General features: G+C 50.5%; 1 protein-coding gene across 1 annotated transcript in view; it reads left to right on the top strand.

Moving 5' to 3' along the window:
- Positions 1–12,973, top strand: part of HIVEP3 (HIVEP zinc finger 3) — a 449,179-nt gene that overhangs the window by 355,767 nt on the left and 80,439 nt on the right. The gene's annotated exons all lie outside the window — the stretch shown is intronic.

Genomic DNA, 12,973 nt, shown 5'->3' on the forward strand with positions numbered 1-12,973 from the left:
CAGCTGTTGGCTCCAAACTACCAACCCTCTGGCTATCGGTTATTGGCTGAGTGCTTAACGCCCGCACCACCAGGCACGGAGTTCTTAAAAAGCAATAACAACATCATTGCTAATATTCATTCCCCACCTGGGCAACTACATCAGCGGTCCAACGACTCTCCCAGCTGCTCCAGCCCCTGTCTCTCCAGAGAGAGAGAAAAGTTACACACAAATATGACTGTGTGCCCCCCTTAAATCTTCTGGTGTGGCTTCTCCTCAGCAAGGGGCCACAGAGCAGCTCCTGGGAAGGGCTGGGGGGTAACTATGCTCTGCTCTGTAACCATACTGTCTCCGTGGGGATTACCCAACCCTGCCATCTGGCACAACCGCCGCCAACACAGCTAATACCTAAATGAACGGATCAAGCTGTGTGCCAGTAAAACTTTATCCACAAAAGCAGACGACAATGGGGTGGGTTTGTCAGCCCCTGGCCTATGGGATAAGCCCAGCCCCTTAGTTCAGCAAGTAGTTCACTGCCTCCACCTGCCTCCCTCCCTCCCTCTCTGCCTTTGCCGAAATGCTCACACTGCAATCCCTTGCACATGCCCGCCCCTCTTTCTGGACTCCCCCCACCCTCAATGTGTTAGAACCCTTATGCTGGGATTTGGTGGCACCCATCTTTATTTCCACTAAGACAATTTGGGCATACTTGCCTCTCTCCCTGTAAAGGTTAGCCCTCCCTGCAAGGATGCTGCCTTCACCCCCTGGGTCCTTAGAGTCTTAGTCCGGATGAGAAATGGCGAGTGAAGAGCAGACTAGGTCTGTTTGGAGAGTGGGGAGTAGGTATCTGTGCCTGGCTCCAGCAGTGGGGAGACTGATGTCACCTATGTCTTGGGGGGAGGGGGAAGAGATTGGGGGGCTGGGATCGGGACGGTGTTAGATTTTGATCAGTGTCTGGGGAAACGATGGATCCCAAACTTCCTGCATCAGGATCACCTGGGTGTTTGTAAAATGCTGCTTCCAGGCGCCTGTCTGAGGCTGCAGAGGGTGGAGGCCGTGGAGTGCACAAGGGGCAAGGCTGCGGCATGCCTGCAATGCTGATGGACTGTGTTGGTGTTCTTAGTTTGGCGTCATTGAGGGGGCTGGGGGGAGTGGTGAGGAAGGAATGAATAATCCTCTCGAACGAACCCCAGCTTAGACATGGCAAGTGACTTTCCCAAGGTCAACCTGGCAGATCTGGAACCGACTTCAGGCATGTGAATGTCCCCAGTGCCCAGCACAGCCTGGCCGATGCACCAAACAGTAACAGACCGATCTCCTGTCACCTAATCAATGCCGACTCATAGCGACTCTGTAGGGTTTACGAGACTAAATCTTTACAGGACTAGACAGCCTCTTCTTTCCCCCGAGAAGCAGCTGGTGGGTTTGAACCCTGGGGCTCCAGCCTGGTACACAGTGGGTACTTAACCATTTCTGAACAAATAAGAGAGTGGGTGAGAGGATGGATGGATGGATGGATGGATGGATGGATGGATGGATGGATGGAGAGATGGGTGCTTTAGGCTTAAAGGTGGCTCTGAAGTTCCAAGCCTGGGGTTTAGGAGAGCAGTAACATCAGAGGCAAAGGAGGAAGAAAGATGACCTTGGTGTTGAGCATACTGGATTTGTGAGACCAACTAGGCAGCCAAGCCAAAGGCCTAGCTAGCCATTGGCAGTGCAAGCTTGGAAGTGCACAGCTGTGTAGAGTGGCTCAGAGCAAGGAGAGAGGGGCAGAGGCTTACAGACCACAGCTCGAGGAGTGAGCACACGTGTAGGGAGAAGAAAGAAAAGCTAGGTCCGAGTTGGAAAGGAGAGGAAGTGGCTCAGAGAGAGAGAGAGAACCTTGCTCACTTGGTGTGGGCCCCTCTTTACAGCCAGTCAACCTTAAAAAATGGCACCCTGGGTAAATAAACATGCTCATCACAATACAACTGAAACCACAGGCTTCTGTTGGCTTCAGACCAGTGTCCTGGGGATATGGGGAAAGCAAAGCTCAGCCCCGCCTTCCTGCTTGTCCAGACAGGCCCTACCACTGCTTATTGGGGCCCCTGAGCCTTCATTTCCTCTCCCGTGTCAGGCGTGGCTCTTTTCCCTGCCTTCCATCCCTCTCATTTCCTCATGCTCCCATCTCCACTCAACAGAATGGATTATCAGGAATCAATCTCTGTCCAGAAGGACTCAGGTAAAGCTCCCTACCCCTGACCTGGCTTCCGAGTCACCGGGAGAGGAGAGCTTTACAAACATACAGATGGCTGGCCTTGCAAGTTTGAGGTACCTAAAAGCAGGTCACCTCTGGGTGGTACCTACAGTTACGTGTTCCATACCAGGCTGGTGATGCACCCCCACCAGAGGTGCTTTGTAAGAGAGGCCTGGCAACCCATCTATACAACTCTAGGGAGCAATCTCCCTCTGTGGACCTCACAAACTTGTCATGAATCAGAATTGGCTCAACACGGACAAATCGCTGTAATGGAAGGAGGAGTGTTCAGCCATGCCTGGTCCTCACAATAGCCCTGTCTGGCCAAGAAGGGAGCCGCACAGTTCTCTGGGCAATTTTCCTATAGTTGTGTTCATAAATAATTATAAACACTCAGTGTATGGGGAGGTGCCAGCCAGGCCAGACATGGGGAGTGGCTGGTGTGTTGTTCGGGGTCAGGGTGAGTTGTTTAAATCAGGGGGTCAGGATAGACTTGGCTCAGAGCTGATACCTGAGCAAGACCCACAGGAGCAGAGGGATTAAAATTTGTGGGTAACTGGAAAGGAGTGTTCGCAGAGATGAGCTTGTGCCTGAGGGGACAGCAAGGAAGCCAGTATGGTGGCAGCCCGGGGGTTGGTGGGAGAGGCAGCTGGGAAAAGGACAGGGCAGGCGGATGGTCCAGAAGCCACAGGAGATCTGAGCAGAAGCGTGCCATGGGCTGACAAATATTCCAGAAGGCTCACGCTGGCTGCTGTGTGGAAGAGCATCCCCGGGAGGCCATTGGGGAAACTGGTGCCGTCCTCCAGGCAGGAGTTGGTGGCGGTGGACCGGATGGTGAGGTCTGTGGAGGCCATGGGGGGTGGGGGAGTTGGGTTGTAAGAGAAAGATTATCTAATGCTGATACTCTTATTTACTCACTCTGCTCTCTGAGGCAAAGTGACCTCTCTGAGCCTCAGTTTCCACCTCTGCAAAATGGGCCATTTGCAAAGAGACCTGCTGAGACTCCTTTCAGGTGTAAACTCACCATTTCTGCCTGGGTCACAGGGCGCTGGAGTAGCAGGGGAAGGCTTTGAGGAAGCAGAGCAGAGTTGACACGTAGGAAGGACTCAAATGGGGATGGCAGGAGCATGGGCCTGGGGGCAGAAGGATGTCCTGAGGGATGGCCAAGGAATGTAAGCCACACTTCTGGCCGGAGGCCCTCCTGAGCTCCTCAGCACTGTGCTCTTGAGATGGGTCCACAGGTTCAGGGCCAGGGCATTTTTGCCAAGAATGAGGCCCTCAAATACATACATGGGAGGGGGCTTCAAAACGTTCATGGGAAAATAGAATGAAAGGATCATGAAAGATCTCCACAAGCGTTTCAAAACCCCATCGTGTGTGTGTGTGTGTGTGTGTGTGTGTGTGTGTGTGTGTGTGTGTTCCACTGCCATCAAGTTGATTCTGACTCATAGAGACCCGACTATAGGGTTTCCAAGACTGTCATCTCTCCAGCAGCCGACAGCCCCGTCTTTCCTCCATGGAGCTGCTGCTGGTGGGCTTGAATTGCCCACCCTATAGCTAGCAGTCCAGTACCCCCAGAAAGGGCTACAGATAGATATGTGTGTATATGTATTTTTTTCATAAGAGATGCCATTCAGGGGGCCTTGATTCTAAGCATTTTCAGACGGACACGCTTAGGCAGGACGGAGCAAGGCCTGGCTCCTGTCCGGGAGAGTGAACCTCCTGGCCCAGCATTCCACAGCCACAGAGTCTGCTGAGCCCAAGGAGACTCTTCTGTGTGGCAGCCAGAGTGGCAAGCCTGGTGGCTCCGGGCTCTGGCACCGTCCTGCAGCGGAACAAACAGCCCTCCCTTCCCAGATAATGGCCCTCATTGAGTACTGTGTCCATGGCCAGCACCCAGCACAGAGCAGCTCAGCCTGGGTAAGTTTCCTCTCCTGGCTGCTTAACAAAATATTTACACGACGCCCGCCTTTCTAGTAAGACAGTTCCTAGGAACTAGTGGTATCTGGAGACACACCCCCACCAGTGACCCTGCCCCCTCAACAGCCATCAAGCAACGCTGACTCATAGCGAGCGCCTGTATAGGACAGAGTTGAACTGCCCCTGTGGGTTTCCAAGACTGTAACTCTTGACGGGGTAGAAAAGCCCCATCTTTCTCCTACAGAGTGGGTGGTGGTTTAAAACTGCTTACCTTGACGGTTAGCAGCCCGATTCATAAGCCAAGACATGACCAGAGCCCCTGGCCCTGCTCCCAGCTCCCATAAATCCGGCCCCACACTCCCTGTGTGAACTTGAACTTGGGTTGGTCATTTACCTCCAGAGCTCTGTCTAAAATAAGGTGGAGAACCAGAAGATGCTTCAAAGCCTGTCCAGCCCCACACTTACTCCTATCTTCTGGACTGGAAGAATGAGCTCCATTCTCTTACTGAGTCGGGGTCCAACTTGGCTGGCCTTTACTAGCTTGCAAAGAGCCGCGTTCTCCAGAAGGCATGCTGGTGATGGGGGGTGAGGGAGAGCTGGAGGAAGAATGCTGAGCCCCACCCATTTGGATCTCCTCTCCTCACTGTTCACATCAGCAAAGATCCAGTCCCTCTTGGTGGGTGTCATCCCATGGGAACCTAAGGGGCAATAGGCCAGGTCACCCCAGAGGATGCCACCCTTTTAAAAATCATTTTACTGGGGGCTCATACAACTCTTATCACATCACAATCCATACGTCCATCCATTGCGTCAAGCACATTTGTACATATGTTGTCATCATCATTCTCAAAACATTTTCTTTCTACTTGAGCCCTTGGTATCAACTCCTCATTTTTTCCTCCCTCCCTCACCCTCCCGCCCTCATGAACCCTTGATAATGTATAAATGATTATAACTTTTTTATGTGTTACACTGACCAATGTCTCCCTTCACCCACTTTTCTGTTGTCTGTCACCCTGGGAGGGGGTTATATGTAGATCATTGTGATTGGTTCCCCCTTACTTCCCCACCTTCCCCTTCCCCTCCTGACATTGCTACTCTTATTATTGGTCCTGAGGGGTTTATCTGTCCTGGATTCCTTGAGTTTCAGCCCTTTTCTGTACCAGTGTACCCGCTCTGGTCTAGCTGGATTTGTAAGGTAGAATTGGGGTCATGATAGTGGGGGGGGGGCAGAACATTAAAGAACTAGAGGAAGGTTGTATGTTTCACTGGTGCTTTCTGTTATGCAAAGGGTCCCTATGAGTTGAAACTGACCCACACAGCAGAGCACCCATAGGTGTCATGAGGCCATTTTGTTAGAGGAACCTTGGAAGACGCCGAGAGATCTCAAGACAGAAGGAAACCCAGTGAGGGGAAATCCCACGGCTTGACCAGAAAAATGCCTCCAGCACAAGACCCCCCACTATTTCAGCAAAGGTGTGCATGGCCTTTGCCCCAGCGGTCCCTTCTCTGGGACCACAAACTGCCCTATGGAGTGCCACTCGACAATGATATGTGTACCAAGGTTGTGTGTTGCAAAATTAGAATGGCAAAAAATAGTGACAATATGAAACCTTAGTAGTTAGAAAAGTTCAAAAGCATTACATCCAAAGTGTGGCCCCTCATTTTGCTATTAAAGGGGGAGGGGAGGAAAGATGAGAAGAAACTTGTCTCTGTTTAGGAAAGGCAGTATTGGCTACCGGCTACTGGTTAGGATCCTAGGGTGTAGACTCTGGAGGTCGACTGCCAGGGCTCGGATCCAGATCCCAGCACTTCCCAGCTGTGTACGTGTCCTCTCTGACCCTCCGTCTTCCCACCAGTCAAGGAGAGATTAGAATGGTGCCTGCTTACAGGTTTATTTTAGGAAGAGTCAATGAGTGGATGCGTATGAGGCGCTTGGCACATGCTGCACTGCTCAAATCATGTTAGCCCTTGACCTAGAGAGATGGCCCATGGAGAAAGCAAGCTGCAGAGGGACGTGCATGAAACACCAAAATGCCCACACGCACCCAAAAGTCACTGCCCCAGGGAGTGGGTAACCTCCTGAGAAGGGTCTTGTAGAAGTGGTGGGCATCTCCTATGGAAGCCTGATCGGTTCCCTTGAGGGTCTTGCCAACCCTGAGATGCTGAGATGTTGTGGGTCCAGTCTAGCAGCCTCATGGAGTGCCATAGCCTGGCATTTAACTGAACGACGTGCACTATTGTTTACAAAATATACGTGGCAAGACTGGTCCTTTTTGCAGGACTAAGGTCTTGACGGGTGGCTTGGTTTTACAGAAATGTTTACAGCTCTCACTTACAGTGGGGGTGTGAGGGTCCACCTAGCCCCAGGCTGAGTTTTCTGGAACCCGGCCAGGAATGCCATGTCCTCGAGGGAGAGAAACGGTCCCCTTCGCCCCCACACTCAACAAGCCTTAGGAGTGGAGGGAGGAGAGAGACTGAGAAGCTGCCTGGCAGGATCTTGAAAGCGCGAGTCCTTTGAGGCGGGGTACAGAGAGAGAATGCTCTTGTTAAAGGGATCCCACACTGATTCATGCACTCAGCAAGCATTATGGCCCCAGAGCCCTGATAGGCTGGGCGCTTCGTAAAACGGCACGACACCTTGATATTTTGAAGCAACGTTGCTGTTCCGTGCCATCATCAGTCAGCCCCCATCTGCAACAGAAGGAAATACCGCCCGGCCCTGCACCTTCTTCACAAGGGTTCAGATGTCCGTGCTCCTCGTTGCAGCCACAGGGTCATCTGCCCTGTCCAGGCCCTTCCTCTTTCCGCTGCCCCTCTGCTTCACCAAGCATGATGTCTTCTCCAGGGATGGTCTCTCCGGACAGCACGTCCAAAGTCTGTGAGAGCAAGTCTCACCATCCTTGGCTCCGGGAGCACTCTGGCGGTGCTTCTTCAAAGGCAGGTCTGTTGTTCTTTGGTACTTCCAACAGGTGTTGCCAGCACCACAATGCAAATGCATTGAGTCTTCTTCGGTCTTCCTGATTCAACGTCCAACTTTCACATGCACGTAAGGCCATGGAACATACCATGGCGTGGGTCAGGCGCACCGTCGTCCTCAAAGTAATATCCTTGCTCTTCAACACTTTAAAGTCATGCTTAAATTATGCTAAGAAAACATATTTAAAATTTTTAAAACATTTTAACCAAACCGAAAAAGAAGTTAAAAGTAATATAACAAACACCAGTGAACTCAGTCCCTTAAAAAAAAAAGACTTAAGCAAAAATATCTATCGATGGAGGAGTGGCTAAGTAAAATGTGGTCCATAAGTACAATAGCTTATTCCTCGGTTATGAGGACAAGTGAAGTCCTTATCCATGCGACAACACGGACGAGCCCGTGAAACATCCCAGTGAGTGAGATAAGTCAGCCACAAGAGGAGAAGAAGTGTATATGAAATATCTGAACAAGACAAACGCATGGAGACCAAAGTGTGCTGGGGAGGGTGGTGGCGGGGAGTGGGGAGGGGAGCGAATCGTTGCTCGGTGGGCATGGAGCTTCTTTGTAGGGCGACTGAGAAACAATTGGAAGTGGAGAGTTGTGATGGTTGCCCATACGACTAATGCCACTGGATCGAATGTGTGAAATAGCATTGAAATGACAACAGTTTTGCTACGTTCCACACTAAAAAAACTTGCACAAACACTGTGGTAGCTCCTGTGTCACTCTCCATGGTGGCAGATGTCTGCTCCCAGAGTAGACGTCCTTCTGAACTGGATGGTACTTTCAGTGGTTTTCTGAGCACCCACTAGGCCCCAGCAGGATGTCCAGTGCTGGGCTAGCCCTAGTAAGTGAAGCAGACATGGCTCCTGCCCTTGTGGGGCGTGAAGTGCAGTTGGGCGCAGACTGGATCCTTCATTGTGGATGGTCCTTCTACTAGACTCTTCTGCGGTGCTAGTCCGTGAGCTGAGGTCTTTGCGGGCCTCGAAATGTTCGCCTAACTGCCTGGTGAAGATGACAGTGCTGGGGAGCCCAGACACCCGCTTTGTCCTAGTGTTGTGATCTTAATCAGGTCCCTTTTCCTCTCTGGGCCTCGACTTTGACATTCGGTCCAATGGGCTTTGAAACGGAGGCTGCTTCAGAACTCTGCAATGATACGGTTTGGTAGCCAAGCTTAACCCTGGGCTTGCCTTGGGAACTTTTCCCATTGCTCCATCAGCCGGAGACCATGGCCAGTGAAACAGAAGTGAAGTGTTGGTGCTTTGCTGTGTCCCTAAAGGGTGGTGTATCCCATCCGTGTGGCCCAAGGGGAGGGTCTTTATTTCCCAACTGTAAGCTGCTAGTAGAAGTTGAAGTGATTTTAGAGGAAACATGGGTGAATCACATTATTTTAATAGTTCATTTACTTCACTCCATTAAAAAAAGCATAGCAAGAGTGATTAGTTCTGTGATTCCCATTGCTTGGGATGAGGCGATATCTAAACCAGACAAATTCAAGTCTGTTTGAACATGTTACATAAATGACAATGGAGGTGACTGTCTTGGGGGCAGAACTTAAACTGGTGATCACCAAATGGCATAGTGTTTGCCAAACCCAAGAGAATGACCTAAAGGGTGGAGCCTAACTTTAGACATTACTGGTTGTTCTGAGAAGCCAAGAGAGCCTATCACAGCGCTCAGTGCCTCACAGCTGTGGCCCAAGCGGTATCTGTGGAATGTCTTAATGAATGACTCCTTACTTAAAACGGCAGGAGAGAGACTTCTTTCCGAATTGAGTGCCAAGCTGAGCCCAGCTTTTTCGGAGGAATGGTCTGTTTATGGTCTGGACGTCAGGAATGTGCCACTAGCTCGGTCACCCTTGTTCCTTTGACTGCTGGGAAGCTGGAACTTGAACTCAGATACAGCCCCACGTGGGGCTTTCACAATAACTTGCCCTTCGGTCCTGTCTGGGCTAGACCTTACATTTTTCCAGTCCCCATGGATTGAGTTCATCTTTAATTCATGGCAACCGTCTCAGCTCCTCTGTGGCATCAAACGATCTAAAATGGCAAAAGAAAAAGAAATCAATCAATCAACCTAATTGTACACAACTACACTTGACCAAAGCATTCTTGGCGCTAGTCAAGCGGTTGGGATTTCCTGCCAGGGACTGCTTTCTGACTGCAAGGCTGCTTGAGTTATTTGGGCTAGACAGAGAGGGTGATGACAGAGTGGGGATGGCCACTGGCAGTTTTGTACCCCAAGATATGTACCCCACAACCATGGGGACCTGCACCCCCTGTTGAACTTGGGAACCATCTCTGAAATGTCACTTACCCTTCAGACTGAGAATGCCAGACCCAGGGCTGGTGGCCTTGCTTCCTTTCCCTGTCCGCTGGTCCACTGGACAGTCAAGTTTGCAGGAAGCTGCCGCCCAAACTCTCCCAGAGGACCCTGCAGGCATCCATCCCAGCCCTCAGGAACTTCCCAGGTGCTCCCATCCCTGCAGTTGTTTCCTCAGCGTGCTGGTTCCGATGTGGACCCAGGTGGGCCATGCCTTTGACTGTGTTCTTCTAGCTGAGTCCTCACTCTGCCCTGTCCGGGATGTCCACTGCTCCACCCCCACCCCGACGGCTCATCTCACCCACTGCCAGGGAGCTATGCCGACTCCGGGACACAGCTCCCCCTGGGAGTGTCCTAGACTCTAACTGTTCATGGCAATAGAAGAGTCACACATAAATGATTGTTGTTTTCATATCTTACACAGACTGCTATCTCCCTGTGGGGTGAGGAGGGTCCCCCACAAATCATCACAGATACAGCCATAATAAGTAAAGATTATAGTAAAGTCATAGAGCGCTTAAGAGGTAGAGGAGAGGTTGGAATAATGGAGTCAGACACAATTCATGGTAGCCTGCTCACCTCAGCTCCACTTGGTGGTCCTACCCCCCTTGGGGGAGCCTGGCCACAAGAGCAGGAGAGAACCTCGGGAGCGAGAGCAGGAGAGCCCCAACTTTATTGCTAACCAAGAGTTATCTCTCATTAGGGGGACATGATTACAGGTAACCACACGTCACAGGAAGGGGCAGTACAATAGGCATACACATTGTAGGAAGGGGATGTATGATAGGCATAAGTGTGACAGTAAGGGGATGAGCTAGGGGTGTGCCCATAGGAATGGGAAGATCTAGGGGTATACGTGTGACAAGATGAGGGGACCCTAGATTCATGATGGCAGCCTAACCTTGGTCATCCTTGGGCGGGGTTGACCTCTTATCAGAAGGGAGTGGGCCCTACTTGTTGTGGGATAAAGAGAGGTGTCTGCTTGCTCTAGATGGCTACTCCTGATGACCTCCAAGTCATTCACAAGCAGCTAAGTCTGGCATATATTTGGGGGAGACAACTTGGGAGAAATCCTTCTTTTTCCCATATCTCCCTTCACCCACGTTTCTGTTGCTCATCCCCTTGGGGACGGGGATTATGTGTTGATCATTGTAGTCGGTTCCCTCTTCCTCTCCTCACCCCCTTACCCAATATTCCCCCTAAGCTCCTGGTATCGCTACTCTCATTTCTATTCCTGGGGGTTTATCTGACCTGGATTCTGAGGATTGTGAGCTCTTATCTGTACCTGTGTACATGCTCCGGTCTAGTCAGAACTGAAAGGCAGGACTGGGGTCATGAAAGTGGGGGGTGAGGAAGCCTCAAAGAACCAGAGGAGTATTGTGTGTTTCATCGGTGCTATACTGCGCCCTGGTTGACTCATCCCTTCCTTGTGACCCTTCTGTAAGGGGATGTCCCATTGTCTACAGTTGGGTTTTGGGTCTGTGCTCCGGCGCCCCTCCTTTTCAACAATATGGGAGTTTTGGGTTTGTTTGGAGTCTTCTGGTGCCTGTTACCTGATTCTCTTGACCCCTGATGATCAGACAGGCTGGTGTGCTTCTTCCATGTGGGCTTGTTGCTTCTCTACTAGATGGCCATTTATTTAACTTCAAGCCTTTAAGACTCCAGATGCTATATCTTTTGATAGCTGGGCACCATCAGCTTTCTTCACCACATTTGCTTATGCACCCATTTTGTCTTCAGTGATCGTGTTAGGAGGGTGAGCATCACAGAATGCCAGGTGGTTAGAACACAGTGTTCTTAAGTTGAGGGAGGGCTTAAGTAGAAGCCCAAAGTCCATCCACTTCCTCAATGCATTACCATATAAATATATGTACATTGGCCAATACCTCTATTTTTATGAGTTAATATATTTATATAAGTGCACATCTATGTTTATACATCTATCCATAGCTTTTCTTCCTAGATATTTCCTCTGTTTAAAGCCCTCAGGAACAGGAATGGGAGTAGCGATACCAGGAAGGTTGGGGGAAGGTGGAGGGATGAGGAGAGGAAGGGGAAACCGATCAATGATTGATGTATTAACACACATCCCACCCCACCCGCAAGGGGATGGACAACAGAACTCAGGTGAAGGGAGACAGCAGTCAGTATAAGATATGAAAACAATAATAATTTATAAGTCATCAAGGGGTCACAAGGGAAGGAGGGGAAGGGAGGGAGGGAAAAAAGAGGAGCTGATACCAAGGGCTCAAATAGAAAGTAAATGTTTAGAAAATGATGATGGCAGCATATGTACAATTATGCTTGATACAGTTGATGCATGGAATGTTATAAGACCTGTAAGAGCCCTCAATAATTTTTTTTAAAGCCCCATCATTCGCTCATGGAGCACCTCATGGTTTTGAACTGCCGACCTTGTGGATCACATCCCACCCAAAGGGTAACCACGATGCCACCAGGGCTCCTATAGCACAGGCATCATGGTCCCAGAACCTCAGGGTGCTCTGAGAAACACCATGATATCAGCCCTGCTATCTTTAAAGCAAACAGCTGGACGCAGAATGCTAAGTGCAAGCAGCCAGGCACCAGAGGCTACGCAGTGTCATGCAACTTCACTGATAGGAAATGACCAGAGCGTATAGAAGTCTGCAGAAACACACACCTGATGGATTAGTGGTGGCCAGGGAGTAAAGGGGGGCGGGGAGTGGGGAGTAGCGGGGAACTGAAATAAGTATGGTATTTCTCTTGGGGGTAATGGCATGTTCTGGAATTAAGTGTTGATGATTGTATAATTCTGAATATGCTAACACCCACTGAACTGTACATTTTAAAAGGCTGGGTTTTTATGGCATGGGAATTAGATCTTAATTTTTTTTTTAAGCAAGTGACCAGACACTGTCTAAGATGGTCCGTTCCAAACATTGTGTGTGTGGGGAGAGAGGGTCAACATTTAGAAAATTCTATCCTTTCACTGACTGATATACTCACCAAGTTAAAAAAAAAAAGTTCTACACCTGCATTCAGAAAGGACTTACAGGGTCTTCCTTGGAGTGCCCTAGGCTAATGTTTTTCACAGGTATAACTCCATCCGGGTGTGCACTTGGTCATTTGTTCACAAGAGCCCAGGAGGGCACGCGTGCCGGGAGCAGAGGGCATGAAGCAATGGACACACAGCCCCTGCCCTCTGAAACCTGTAGCTGTGGGCGTGTGGAAAGGGGCATGTGGGAAATAAACAAACAAAATAGGATTGTGGGGGAGGGAGGCGCTATATACTGTCACAGGTTGGACCCCGCCAGGGCACCGCAGTGTCAACATTCACCAGTTGGCAGCTGCCCTCCCTGGGAGATGGGGGCCATGAGCTGTGAGCTGGACGGGAAGGCGGGGTGTGATGATGTTTGGGAAAGAGAAACCGCGCACTCGGCCAAAACCTATTGGGAAACCCATTTGTAGAGGATGGTAAGCTGCTGGAGAGTGGGGAGTCCCTGCAGGCCAGGGAGCAGGGCTGTGCTGGGCCAGGCAGCCCGGGAGATCAGCCA

This window comes from Echinops telfairi, unplaced genomic scaffold, assembly GCF_000313985.2.
Source record: "Echinops telfairi isolate 266 unplaced genomic scaffold, ASM31398v2 ScPeMD7_7457;HRSCAF=8495, whole genome shotgun sequence".
Taxonomy (NCBI): Eukaryota; Metazoa; Chordata; class Mammalia; order Afrosoricida; family Tenrecidae; genus Echinops; species Echinops telfairi.